This window comes from Mesoplodon densirostris, chromosome 10 (genome assembly GCF_025265405.1).
Source record: "Mesoplodon densirostris isolate mMesDen1 chromosome 10, mMesDen1 primary haplotype, whole genome shotgun sequence".
Taxonomy (NCBI): Eukaryota; Metazoa; Chordata; class Mammalia; order Artiodactyla; family Ziphiidae; genus Mesoplodon; species Mesoplodon densirostris.
This window is the reverse complement of record NC_082670.1, coordinates 29,837,477-29,852,447: the sequence shown is the minus strand read 5'-3', so window position 1 is coordinate 29,852,447 and position 14,971 is coordinate 29,837,477. Positions and strand designations below refer to the sequence as shown.

The 14,971-nt window shown below is 41.9% G+C and overlaps 1 protein-coding gene across 1 annotated transcript in view; it reads right to left on the bottom strand.

Moving 5' to 3' along the window:
* Positions 1 to 14,971, bottom strand: part of CLIC5 (chloride intracellular channel 5) — a 160,134-nt gene that overhangs the window by 115,876 nt on the left and 29,287 nt on the right. The gene's annotated exons all lie outside the window — the stretch shown is intronic.

The following is a 14,971-nucleotide window of genomic DNA, read 5'->3' as shown; positions in this document are numbered from 1 at the left end:
AAATATCAGAACAACAAAAAAGGAAGGCGCTTGCTTGCACTGTATGCATGCAGGACTTACTCCTGTTTATCGATGTCTAAAGATCTGTTTATGTTCCTCTCTCCTCTAGTAAGCTGTAGGGGCCTAAAAGGCATACAGCATCCATTCTCTCTCTCTCTGTCTGTCTCTACATTTACTAAAAAATTGAGCAGTAAGTACAGAGTTTCCATGAACCCCCTGTCCCCACTCTTGCACAGCTTCCCCACGATCAGCCTCCTGCACCAGATCGGTGCATTTGTTACAATCAGGGACGCTTCGCTGACCGTCGTTATCACCCAAAGCCCACACTGACATTAGGGTGCACTCCTGGGGTTATATATTCCATTGGTTTTGACCAGTGTATGATGACATGCATCCACCATTGCAGTATCTTACAGAGTCGTCTCACTGCCCTAAACATCCTCCGTACTCCACCGATTCATCCCTCTCTCCCCCTAGCCTCTGGGAACCACTGATGTTTTCACTGTCTCCATCATTTTGCATTTTCCAGAATGTCATATAGTTGGAATCGTGCAATATGTAGCCTTTGCAGATGGGCTTCTTTCACTGAGCATTATGCATTTAAGTCTCCTCCATGTCTTTTCGTGGCATTCATTCTCTCTTTCACTGGCACAGAGCCTCACACAGAGGAGGTACTCGACTGGCATTTGTTGAGTAAATGGGTTGATAAAGGAGCAAACGAATGAGTGTAGTTCTTGGAGTTCCTCTGATGACTGCTGACGGAGGTCTGGTCAGTGCAGGCTCTCTGCCGGGCATCTTCAGACAATAAGAATGTTTGCATGGGTCCTCCAAAAATATTTCCCATTTTATCATACCAGCAGTCATGAAAAGTAGGAGAACAGGTATTTTTCTTATTATCCCCATTTTAACGAGATCAGAAAACTCAGATTCAGAGAGGTAAAATAACTCATCCAAATTCCCTGTGCTGGAGAGCAGCAAAGCCAGCACTGGCCTCTGGAACTCTCTGATGTACTCTGATGTCTTTATCCTACACAGAGTCTCCCCTGAAGCCAGGCTCTTGGTCATTCAAACTAGCGAATAGTAAACAAGAAACTAATTCATGCTGAGATAGTGACAGGTGAGGGCCACCCAATCCCAATCTTGTTATTCAGGGGAGTGCATCTTCTCACAAAAGAAGAGAACCCCAATTTTCCTTTCACCACAAGCAAACTATTGTTGGGATGTGGAATTGAGCTCTGGGGAAGGAAACTTGAACAAGGATCTATGAGCAGCTCATACTCATTCAACAGCAAAGAATGCACTGCTGGGCTTCCTCTGCTCGTGTTAGAGATCAAAAAGCTTCAAGGATCTAGGCCCAAATTCATTTCAGATCTACAGTGTGATGGGCCATCAGGGGACAATGAACTTCTGAGAGTGATGCCTGGTTATGAGGGAGTTATGAATGAGGCTTATGCTGTGAAACTCAAGGCCATCTGGAGTTCCTTCATTCATTCCCAGATCTTAGCTGTTAGCCTTTATCTCGTCCCTGAGAGCCTCATGCTAATATATAACTGTGCTGTGTAAATCCCATGGGTATCCCAGTTTCCTCAAAGTCAACATTTCCAAAATATCACACAAATAATCCTCTCCTTATCCTGTATTTTCTTTCCCTGCCGGTGACATCATCATCTATCCAGTCACCCAAACCAGAAACCAAGCCCATATTTTTGTTTGATTCTTCCGTCATCCCAAATACAATTAGTCACCAAGTCCCTACTCTCAAATCTCTCCACTTTCCATTTGCATTGCCGCGGCTGCATTGCTTCCTGCCTAAATGGTCATAGAACATTCCTAACTGCCCTCCACCTCAGCCACTCGCCTTGCCCTTAATTCCATCCTCCACCCTGTGGCCAGGGTAAGCTATCTACAAACCTAAATATCCATCGACAGAGGAATGGATGAAGAAGATGTGGTACACAGATACAATGGAATACTACTCAACCATAAAAAGAATGAAATGACACCATTTGCAGCAACGTGGATGGACCTAGAGATTATCATACTAAGTGAAGTAAGTCAGGCAAAGACAAATATCATATGATGTCACTTATATGTGGAATCTAAAAAAATGATACAAATGCACTTATTTACAGAATAGAAACTGACTCAGAAAACAAACTTAAGGTTACCAAAGGGGAAAGGTGGGGGAGGGTTAAATTAGGAGGTTGGCATTAACCTCTTATAACTACATATACAATAGATAATCAACAAGGACTTACTGTAAAGCATAGAGAACTCTACTCATTACTCTGTAATAACCTATGAGAAAAGAAACTGAAAAAGAATAGATATATGTATAACTAAACCACCTTGCTATACACCTGAAACTAACATAACACTGTAAATCAAATATACTCCAATATAAATAACAATTTTTTTAAAAAGCACATTGGGTCACACCAGCCCTTGCTCAAAACTCTTCAGTGGCTCAGTGTGGACCATGATGTGACAGGTTGTGACCTTCCTGCCCAACTGGACTCATCTGGCTTCAGGCCGTAAAGATTCTGGGAAGCCTATGACGGTTGATTTCCTATATACACACCCTGCTGTTTCCTATCTCTCTGTCTTTGCTCCCTTTCCTTGAGATACTTTTGCACATTTCCTCACCCAGCAAACTCTCATCCTTAAACTCATGCTTCCATAACCCATTACACAAATCTCTCTTCTTGTTCCACTACATTGAAATTATTTGTTTATGTATCTGTTGCCCTCTAGAGCTAAGATCTTTGAGTACAGGAGGCATCTACTCATCCCTTTACTTTAACCACCTTTTGTATTGTACTCATCACTTTACACATCGACAGCCCCCCAAAATTTTCAAGCTTTGAGAAAGCAGGGTGATGTTTCTTATCTTTGTTTCCCCTCATGCCCAACACATGGTATATATTTGGTTCTATCTGTCCACATCTACTCATTTGTTCCACAAGTCCTTATTAAGGTCCTATTTTCTTCCATCACTGTTCTTTGCAGAATATAAGATGTTACTCCAGTTCTTAAAGGTCTTACACACTAAATAATATAAGCAGCGCTTTTTAATACTGAGTTGATGGTTCTGATATCTTGATTAATTGGGAAATGGCTCCCTTGCCCCTCCCCCTCTCCATGGCATTTACTCTTTCCAACACTAGACTATTCACTCTTTGCCAACAGATGCCATAGTGAAAATAAGAAAACATGATGTGTGAAAACACAAAGGTGAGCCTTGACTCTGGGTAAAAGATATGAACAGTTAGTTCACAAAAACAGGAAGTCGGGGACTAATTAATATTAGTCATGTTAATGAAAAGGCATACCACTTAGCTAAGAAACTGAAATTGCACCAATGAACAAGTTTTCTCACTTATTTAGTTCGTAAAATTTTTTAAAGATTCATGATAAAAATTGTGGGTAAATATGCAATATGGTTAGGTAGTGTAAATTGGTACATCTTTTTGGAGGGCCTGTTATCCATCAAATTTGAAGACAAATTTGGGTCATATGAAGACCCAACAGGTCCTCTGATAGGAAATTCTTACATGAGCAAAGAGTGTAGATTCAAAGATGTTCACTGCATCATTGTTTGAAATAAGGAAAAATTCGAAGTGAACTAAAGTCCACCAGAAGGAGACTGGGTACATTTTCGTGCATCCACATAATGAAGGCTATCACAGGAAAGACATAGATTGTGTGACATAGAAAGATATCCAGGATGTATTGTTAAATTAAAAAAGATAACAAATTGTGGAAAAGTGCATGCATTTATTTTGTTTATTTTGTTTTTGTAAAATATATGTCATTCTACACAATTACACATATTGTTTGGAAGGCTATACACAAAACTCTAGTGATTAGTTCAGAACAGTGGGATGAGGGAGGGAGAATTTTTTTATTTTCACTTTTTACAATTTTTGCTTTGTATGTTGCTAGAAATTTTTTTTTCAGGCATGTCAGGAGACTGTCAGAGCTCGCTCGGGCGATGTGGGTCCCCCACTGCTACAAAGTCAATCACGTTTGTCTTTGGGAAGCCAATTCCCTCTTCTATGGACTTACCCTGGATTCAGGACCCTCGTCCCCCACAGACATCCTCACACTCGGAAGATCCTACTTTCCTCTGGAGACCCTCTCACTGCCCTTGTTCCTACATCTGCAGGCAGCACAGAGGAAATTAGCCAAGGGTTCATTCCCGTCACATCTGCATTTACAAAGGACAATGCAGGTTGATGGCCATAAATAGCACAAAAGCCAGCCTTTCAAGAAGGGCGTGGGGCCAGCAGAGTTTCCTAGGACAGTCCGTTCCTGAATCACTCAGGGAGCATCTTAAAAATGGGCTCCACTGAGCCCCTCCCACAAACACTGAATCAGAGGGTGGGGTCTAGAAATCTGCATTTTATAAGCTCCCCCCACCTCCCCTTGTGATTCTCTTGCCCACTGAAGCTCCATAGCCCTGCAGTAGAGGGGGAGAGGAGGGGAGGGGAGGGGAGGAGAGGGCATGGGAGGGGAGGGGAGAGGAGGGGAGGGGAGGGGAGGAGAGGGCATGGGAGGGGAGGGGAGGGGAGAGGAGGGGAGGGGAGGGGAGGGAGGAGGGGATAGGAGGGGATAGGAGGGGAGGGGAGGGGAGGGGAGGAGAGGGGAGGGGAAAGGAGGAGAGGGGATGGGAGGGGAGGGGAGGGGAGAGGAGGGGAGGGGAGAGGAGGGGAGGAGAGGGCATGGGAGGGGAGGGGAGGAGAGGGGATGGGAGGGGAGGGGAGGAGAGGGGAGGAGAGGGCAGGAGAGGGGAAGGGAGAGGAGAGTGTGGCAGCCCGACACTTTCCCTGCCCCTCCACAGAGTCTACCTTTATTCTGCACACACAGGAAGACCCACCCTGTTTCCTGATAACATCAGCCCAGGAAGCTTTAAGTCTTGACCTTGAGAGTCCCACAAAGACCCTGTATAGAGAAGAGAGAAGAAATGCCAAAGGGTGGGAAACTAGCATCACTTTGTAACACTAAATTTCTATCCATAGATGCATTTATCTGTAGATTTATCTATATCTGGGGAGCATCTTTCCGGCATGGTCCTCCCTGCCCTGACTTCCATCACGATAGCCAGAATGGCTGATCACCACCAATTATCTATTTAATAGGAATAAAATTTAAAAACAATCAACATTTGATCCTTAAATGGCATCTGAAGAGCCAGCTTTGACAATAACCCCAGTGGATGGCCATCAACTGCTATGTTAACACAAGAGGCTCTTAGGTTTTTTTTGTTTTTTTTTTTTTGCAGTACGCGGGCTTCTCACTGTTGTGGCCTCTCCCGTTGCGGAGCACAGGCTCCGGACGCGCAGGCTCAGCGGCCATGGCTCACGGGCCCAGCTGCTCCGCGGCATGTGGGATCTTCCCGCACCGGGGCACAAACCCGTGTCCCCTGCATCGGCAGGCGGACTCTCAACCACTGCGCCACCAGGGAAGCCAAGGCTCTTAGTTTTTAAGGGCAACAATGGCATCTTAGAGTAAGAAGACTAAGGGTAGAGCCCTGGGACTGCTACTCTCCACTTGCTAATATATCAGAAACAAACAAACAAAGCTACTAATGGAGATGGTGCCAGAGAGCTTCTCCTGTTTCTGGAGGGTCTGGATCGTAAAATACTGGAAGCTCAGATTTGCCCTTTGGGAGAGCCTTCCTTTGTTCTCTAGGTCAGTGGTTCCGAAAATTGGCTGCATTCGGGGCCTTTCAAAATATTTATTCCCGTCTTCCATCACCAGAGACTCTAATGTCCTTGGTCTGGGGTGTGGTCTGGGCACTGGGATTCTTTTTAAAGCTCCCCAGCTGATGTAGTGCAGCCAAAGTTGAGCCAACTGCTTTTAAGAGAGTCTTTTTAGGTCCACAGAAGGAAGGCAAGATGTCCCCTCCAGGTAGCCCTGAGCCAGGGGATAATTCTAACACAGTTGCTTCAGGCTGAGCCGGTGAACACATCGCAGCCCATGCTGGGGGCCCTCCATGTCACATCCCAGGAACCCACCCCTTTTTTCTGCTGTAGCTTCATCAGGTAGTTCAGTGTGAACTTGACACTCCCACCTCAAGGACTACACTCTTTCAACGTTCTGTCTCAGACCTTCTCGGAGCAAAAGGAGCACCCAGCTGATGGAGGAGAGAGCAGGCATGCAGTGCGCTGGCTCAAACTGTGTCCTTTGGACAATAAAGGGAAGAGTGACTCCTAAGGTTTGGACAACTGGGGTTGCAATAGCTGTGTGGCCTTTCACAAATCATTTAACCTCTCCCATTCGTAGTCTCCTTATCTGTGAGTAGGGCTAATCATATTTAATATGGACTCTTGTCTTCAGCATTAAACGACATAAAGAATGTGAAAGTACTTGGTTAAAAGGAGGTGCTCAAAACATTAAAAATTTTTACCTTACTTCCAACCCAAATAACCCTGTAAGGTAATTAAGGCAGTCCATGTTGTCATCATCTTGTGGGGCTAAAGCAAATCGAGAAAGTTTAAGTGACAGATCTCAAATTTCAAAGGGTATCAATGGCAAAACCAGGTCAGGAACTCAGATCTCTTGGCTACTACCAGTCACTTCCTTTTCCCTATTTTGTATTGTGCTGGGATCTTTTCCTCAGAAGACAGTAGGAATTTTCAACTTATTGATTGATATTAGAAGAAGAAAAAACAAAAAAATCTAATGGAACAGAAAATATTTTCCTTCAAGTAAAAGGCACTTTGGCTAAGTGACAAGTACAGTCATTTGGTTTAGGATATGTTATTTAAACAAACATGCTGCTTAATGACGACCTGGCAATTGCCCAGTGCTTCAATTCCTTTTAAATGATATAACCCAGCCTCAACTCCCCTCACAATGCCTCCATCTCTACAGTTCTCTGGGTCTGTTTGCTTCTGGACATTGAATCTCTCAGAATTGTGTTTGAAAAACTAGCACTGACTTACATCAAGCCTGTGCACTCTCTGCATCTACCCCAGGCTCTCACTTGGGGCCTTTGGGCTGATGTAACTGGTCAGTTTGCACAATTAGTCAAGTCATTCTAAGGGCCACTTGTCTGATGGGGGCACCAGCCGACCCGGTGGCTGCATCACAACCACACTTGGCTTTTTTTTTTTTTTTTTTTTCCGGTACGCAGGCCTCTCACTGTTGTGGCCTCTCCCGTTGCGGAGCACAGGCTCCGGACGCGCAGGCCCAGCGGCCATGGCACACGGGCCCAGCCGCTCCGTGGCATGTGGGATCTTCCCGGACCGGGGCATGAACCTGCGTCCCCTGCATCGGCAGGCGGACTCTCAACCACTGCGCCACCAGGGAAGCCCAAGACTTGGCTCTTAATAAGCTCTCTCCACTCAAACAGCCCGGTCTATGTCCTCCTTGTGTTCAAATGCTCAAGTCTCACCTCTCCAGAAAGGGTCTCCTATCCCGTCAGCCTGCAGTGATTTTTGCCTTTTGAAACTCAGAGTCACTTGTATTGTTTCATTTGGCATTTATTTAGCATTTGGCGATTTATTTATTTTTACCCTTATTGTTTAATACTAAACTGTGTTCTATTATTAGTTTCCCTTTCGCTCTGTAAATCTTGTCTCCCCAACGAGACTGCAGTGTTTTTAAGCTTAGAATAATGTCTTACAGTTCTTTTTATTTCCCCATAGAGCACCCACAGTGCTAGAATCATGCTCAGGAAGCACTTGTTGAATAAATGAACGGATGGTGACTGAATTCGGTGGCATTGCAGAATAGCAAGTATTTTATTAGAGGATTCCCAAGGGTTCAAGGTTTATAAACCTTGTGTGTTTTGTAGTATAAGAGTTATGATAGCTTTGTTTGAAAAGAATATGGGAAGTTTCTTCTTGGAAATCACTGCCCTCCAAATTCTGTCTACCATCTTACTCCAAAATTAAAAAAATAACATAAAGTCTCCATAGTATATTCTATAAAAGCTGAAAAACTGATTTTAAGATTCCTGCAGAAAAAGAAGCTTGGGAAAAAATACCCCCCAAAATTTTTTTTCCATTCTTAGTTTAACAATTCTTATTTAACCTCAGGTGTTAACATCTAAAAAATTATTGAGATATAATTGACACAACATTATGTCATCTTAATTTCAGGTGTACAACATAATGTTTCAATATTTGCCTATATTAGGAAGATCTTAATATTTTTGCATGTACTGTATTTTATCTCCTTTGCTTCCCTTATGAGTATTCAAGGGACCCTCCCTCCCATAAGAAGAACATCCCTGTGATTCTGGTTGGCGACTGACTATTAATTATTCCTCCCACCCTTTACTCAGAACAGTGCTAAGAAGCTCTTTTGCAAATGAATACCCAAACCTCGGTTTGGTTCAAAATTCAAAAGCACAAGCTTTTTTTTTTTTTTTTTTTTTTTTTTTTTTGCGGTACGCGGGCCTCTCACTGTTGTGGCCTCTCCCGTTGTGGAGCACAGGCTCTGTACGCGCCAGGCTCAGCGGCCATGGCTCACAGGCCCAGCTGCTCCGCGGCATGTGGGATCCTCCCAGACCGGGGCACGAACCCGTGTCCTCTGCATCGGCAGGCAGACTCTCAACCACTGCGCCACCAGGGAAGCCCAAAAGCACAAGCTTTTGATCACAGTTTATCAACTGAATGACATGCCTTGGCCAGTTTGAAAGAACAAATTACTTCAGTTGTGATATTGGGCAGAAAGGCCTGAGGGTGTGGGCACATGGGTTGTGCTCACTAAGAAATTAATGAAAGCACAAGGACTAAATAAGTAAGTGGATGGACCATCTGCAGAATTGTCAGAGGGCTCCCCCGGTTTGCTGAACGGTGCTTGCCCATCTTGGGTGTGTACTAGGGATGTGGTCATTGCTGGGTGGCTGAAAGCACAGGGGAGCATATAACTGTAGAATCACAGCAAGGATTGGTATTGGGTTACAGACAGGGATTCACCAAAAGGCAGACTGCTGAGTCGGTAGAAGATACTGAAATTGTATTGAGATTAAGCCAGTGACAATGAACCTCAGGATTAGAGGCTAACACCTGGGCCTCAGCCTGAGCCCGGGACTTACTGCACTCAGAGGGCCCACTTACCAAGACTAGCTTTTTATTTGGCAGAACACACTGGCCAGCCCCTTGGGCAGCCATTCTGTGACACCAGACATACTAACTCTAAAGTGAAGGGGACTCAGGAGCTCACCCGGTCCAATGCCTTCATTTCCCCCCTTTCACTTTTATCGATGAAAAAAAAAATCGAAGCCCAGGTCCATAGTTAGTGGCTTGCGAGACTCAATAATATTTGTTGAATAAATGAACGAAAGTTGGACTCATCTATTTTTGCTGTGACTGCAAATCTAGTCTCCAAACTTAAAGGCCTTGACTGTCAGAGAAGTATTGTCCACCCGGGTGGGACCCCATACCCCCAGGATCTCATTAGGACCCAGGGGCAGGGCTCCATCTTTGGGAGAAAGGGGGCAGACAAGGGTGGAGTGGGTTGACTTCTCAGAAGCCCTTCTCTGGAACCATTTTTCCAGCTTACACCCCAGTCTTGACTGTTACTCTCTGCCAAAGTCAGAACATAGGAGCCCCAGATGATGGAAAATGAGGGAACTGGGAGAAAGGGAAGTTTAGTGGCATCAATATCCCACTTCACATCACAGTGTTGTAAAAACTCAGCCTTAGTGGGCTCAGCTATTTACATTAGTGAGTATCCATGTGCCAGGAATCTCTCCCCATCCCCACCCCCCACCCCCACTGCCCTCTCTCTCCCAGAATGGCTCATCTGGGCACCTTGCCTTTCTGAACTATTTTGGCTTTAAAGAAGATGTCATTGTTTTCACTAATTTGAGTGTTGTTTTTCAAGAAACACAGAAAATTGTTACAGCATCTGAACCATTTATCTTCCTAGATTTTGCAGTTACAGCAAAAGTTGATGAGTTGGGAACAGATAAATTCACTAAAATTAGTTGTTTCTGGATACTTAGGTGATGAATAACTTAATAATGCTATAAAATCTATGTACTGTGGTGATAAAATACTATTAAATGCTCAGATAATAATTTAGCTCCAAATGATAAAATTATTTTGAAAGGAAAAAAATCTTATAAGAGAAAAAGAATACTATGAATAAATGAGAAATGAAAGCTTATTCATGGATGGAAAGCCAAGTATCCTTAAGATAACAAAATTCTATTCATATGATAACAATTTAAGTCTTCACAGTATTTTTTGATTTTATGTTTTAGATTTTATAAAATTTGAAACACTGGTTTTAAGATTCCTCCAGAAGAACAAGCAGGAAAAATATCAAAATTGTTTTTTCCAAAAGGATTGATAAAGGATTTAGTGTTTAGGTTTTAAAACAAGTGACAATTACCAAAACTATATGATATTGGGTTAAAAGCAAGAAAAATTATTGTGTAGAATAGATATTTCAATAGTAAATAAAATTATTATAAGAACTTATTAATACATGAATAAAAGAATATACAAATGCAAGAAATAATTATTATTTAATACATGAGGCAATCAAGTCACAGTAAGGAGAATATATTAGATTCACACCTCATATAGTATACTATAATACATTTTGGTCAAAGTAAAATGAAGAACATATAAAGAAAGCTAGAAGAAAATAAGCATATTCTTTCCAATTAAGAAAGGAATACTTTTGATTCCTAATACATAATTAAACGTAAAATAGTTAGAATATAAAAAAGCAAAAGGGCTTAAAAGATTAAATATAAGTGAGAAAATTATGTTATAAATGTTAAAAGAAAAGCTTTACCATAGAAAATGGAGAATTGATCTAATTATTTAAGATCAATATTCAGCTTTCATTCAAAATGAGGTCACAGGAAATAAATGGAGAGTTTACACCGAGGAAATGCAGACAATAAATCACCACATGGAAAAATGTTCAGTCTCCATAGAAACTAAAGAAATGCAAACAAAAGAACTTTGCAACACCACGGTACGGTACATCGATTAAAGGAAGCAGAGGCATTGGCTGTTCAGAGAATGGGCTGTGGAGTAGTCGGATATAGACAAGGATCCTGGCCTTGACACTTTGCAGCTGTGTCTTTGATCAAGGGTCCTAAACTCTCAACATCAGTTTTCTAATCAGTAACAGGAGGCTATTATATACTTACAAGGGTTACTGTGGGGACAAAGTCATTAACGTCAATGACTACAGTATTTGGCACATATTGAATATTTCCATGAATAGTAACAGCAGTGATGGAATATAGTGATGGTGGTATCGCTGCTGGTGCTGGGGAAGGTGTTGATGGTGTTGGTAGTGAAGATGATAGTAATGGTGGTGTTGATGACAATCTTGGTGTTGATGCTCTTGGTGAAAGTAATGGTTGGTAGTGCTGGTTTTGGTGGTGGTGGTGTTGATGATGTTGATGATAGCTGATCATGGTGATGGTGCTGGTGTTGGTGGTGAAGGTGATGGTGGTGGTGGTGGATGAGGACTAGTGATGTTAAAGGTGGTGGTGATGGTAGCAGATCATGGTGATGGTGCTGGTGGTGCTGGTGTTGGTGGATTTGATGATGGTGATGGTAATGAATGATGGTGATGGTGGTGGTGGTTTTACTGATGAAGGTGATTGTGATGATCGTGACATTGGTGCCATGGTGGTCGTTGATAAGGTGATGGTGATGGTGGTGGTGGATAAGGATGCTGGTTGTGGTATTGATGGTGATGGTAGCTGATGATATTAATGGTTCTGTTTTTGCTTGTGTTGATGAAGGTGATGATGACGGTAGGGGTTGTGACGTTGGGGGCAGTGGTCGTGATGGTGCTGTGGCCAAAAAAATGTTAAAATAACTACCATTCTTGGTGGATAAATCAGAAAAACGAAGTGTTAAAAATTCAGTGCTATTGGCCTCATAATTTATTCTGTAGTCTTTCTGGAAAGCAATCTAGAAATATATAACAAAGGATATAATATATTGTACACTTTGATATAGTAATTAAACTCTTGGGAATATACATCAGAAAAATATCTCCCAAATTAAAAATGGTCTGGAAATGGGATAGCCGTGCTCTTTATAACTGGGAACAATCCAAAGCCTCAACAACATGGAAATGACTAAGCAAATCATGATACGTCAAGATGATGGAATAATATCATGCAATTATTTAAAGTGAAACATGAGGAAATATGCATATAAAAATGACATTAGATCAACACAAAACCATGTGTTTAGTCAGTGTGTTTTTACCGAAGAACAGAAGAAAATATAAATACATGTGCTTAGAGCTCAATAAAGGTTTACAAATTAAGTTTTTCCCTTTTTATATTCTTGCTCAATAGACTCTATTTAGGAAAGGTCATGATTAAACTCAGGCTATACCTCACTCCAAATAACTGGTCGCTAACTGACTGGTTCTGGAGTCCATTTATCACCTGTCTTAGTCCCCATCCCAACTCTCATTTTATCCTCACAATGGTTAGAAAGAGCTTTCAAAACCTAAAAATTTTTTTGTTTCAAAGCCCGACCCCAAAAAAAGAGGTCAAAAAAGAACCTAGAGGTATGTATGTATGTATCAATTAAGTATGTATCAATTAATTTGAATATGAGTTAGGTTTGTGGTTGAATATAAAAATCCCACAGGTATTGCTAAGTTGTGAAATTGGGAGTACTTACTTGACTTCTCTGTGTCTCCATTTCTCCAGCTGTAAAATGGTAATGACAATAGTAGCAAATTCATTGAGCTGTTTTGAGGGTTAAGTAAGGGGCTCCATGTAAAACATGGCAGAGTGCCTGGCACAGAGTAAGTTAATGTCCATTATTATTTGTATTGAATACAATCATTGCTATTATTATATGTACTCTTCCATAAAGTACCAAGAGCTCTAGACCAGAAACAAAAGCATTGAGTTTCCAACTAATTTATACAATGAGAGGGTTAGTTCAGGTGATTTGTGACATTCTGTGTCTAGGAAAGAATAATGTTTTCTTTCTTTTTGCCTCATGTCAAGAAGAATAATAAACTCAAGAAATAGAAACTAAAATGGACTTCCTCCAAAACTCTTATTTTTAAAAAATTAAATATTGAATTAACAAAATACTAAAGTTTACCTTGCTTAAATATTCTGAACATTTTCTTTACTCTCTTAATGGAAGCACCAAAAAGACTGTATTTCTTCTTCAAATGTTAATTATCATTGAAATAAATAATAGTTGCTTTCTCTAAGTTGGACTTAATAATTTTTTTTCAATAATTTTCTGCTTGACTTGAGTTTCTGTATCTTCAATTTTTCACCAGGGTTTTTGTTTTTTCTGGAGTTTTTAAATTTTTCAAAACAAATTCAATTTCAATTGCCATCAAGATAGAAAAAAGGATGCAAGGACCGCTTAAGAAGCAGGCAGGTAATGTAGGCCCTAGGAAGTACGGCGCCCCCAGGTGTTCACCCAGACGTTTTTCATACTCTTACGTCCTCAATAGAGACATGCCTCTGAAAATCCCTAGAGGGCGCTGTTTTCCGACTTGTTTTCACCTCCCCCTTGTTTTCTCAATTGGGAAAGGGAAGGAAGAGTGAAGTAAAGGAAACACAGAGACTGTCCACGCCCAAGGGGAACGAGAGTATGGAGACTAAGTTTCTGTTTCCCCGGTGAGGATGCAGAAGCCCAGAGAAGTGCGGTGCTTGGCCAAGGTCACTCTGCTATTCATTAGAAGTAGACAGAAAGCTAGAATCCAGACCTCAGACCCAGACCTTCTCTGCTCCACCACTTGCCCATTTCAATGGGTAAAACACAATATCCATCAGGCGGGAACCTTGAACACACACTTTGGGTGCACATTCTCCCTTGCTTTATAGTTTTTGTTTCCAAGGAGCACTGTTGATGACTGACAAGCAGGGATATATTTAAAAGTGTATAATTCACCGGGATTTTCTACCTTGTGACTTTACCCAGCCTGCTCATAAATCACACCTAATGATTTTGCCTCATTAGCACCAACAGAGTTCGTTGCTGCTACTGGATGGGATGGTGATGATGAGACCATTGATGATGATGCTGATGCTGATGATGCTGATAGCTAACATTTACTGAGCACCTTCCGTAAGCCAGGTACTGGGCTAGGTTCTTTACATACCGCTCTAGAAATATACATAAATTTGGAAATTTCACGCAGTGATTCTGAATCCTTTTGCTTTCGTTACTGTTATGAACTTTCAGGGCACAGGTAAAATGTAAATGGAGACTTGCCGCCCACCTGGAGAACTGGGAATCTAGATTCCTTCGGGTGACCTGAACGAGGATGTTTTGGGGAACTGGATTCTCTCATTAAACAGTCATAGATTTCACAGGGTTTGTCTTTGGGGGACCATAGAGGTACTGAAGGTGTAAAAATTCAGCTCCAGTAATTCCTAGGGTTACAACACCATGAATAAAAGCTACAATCTAAGTTTTATCCTGTTGAAGCCAAAGAAAGTGAGAAATTCTCAGCTTGAATTCGAAATGGATCTGGAAAAATCATCGAACAATGAAAATCAAATGCAAAACTCTCTCCTAAATCATCAAGGCTGTGGGAATTCATTTGCTGTGTTTGAAGACTTCATTCTTGGGCACTCAGCTTCCCCAGAACCCCGCTGGCACCTAGCACACTTTCCATAAATAAATAATTCTGAGTTTGCTGACCTGGAGCAGTGAGGAGGCAGCTGCCCCTTCTCCACCCTGCTCTCCTCTGAGAGTAAAACGCCCTCTTACATTTTTAATGCCACTCCCAAGACTCTGTGTCAAGTTTCCACAAAGTTTGCCAGAGTAATTAGCTGCCTCTTTTTAATAGGCAGTTCCAAGTGTTCAGAAAATAAACAAATTTGACACCAATCTTTTTTTAATTAAAAAAAATCATGACTCAACACAGTTGATTTTACACTTTCAGAAAGATTGGCTTCTATAATTTTTTTTTTTTTTTTTTGCTGTACGCGGGCCTCTCACTGTTGTGGCCTCTCCCGTTGTGGAGCACAGGCTCC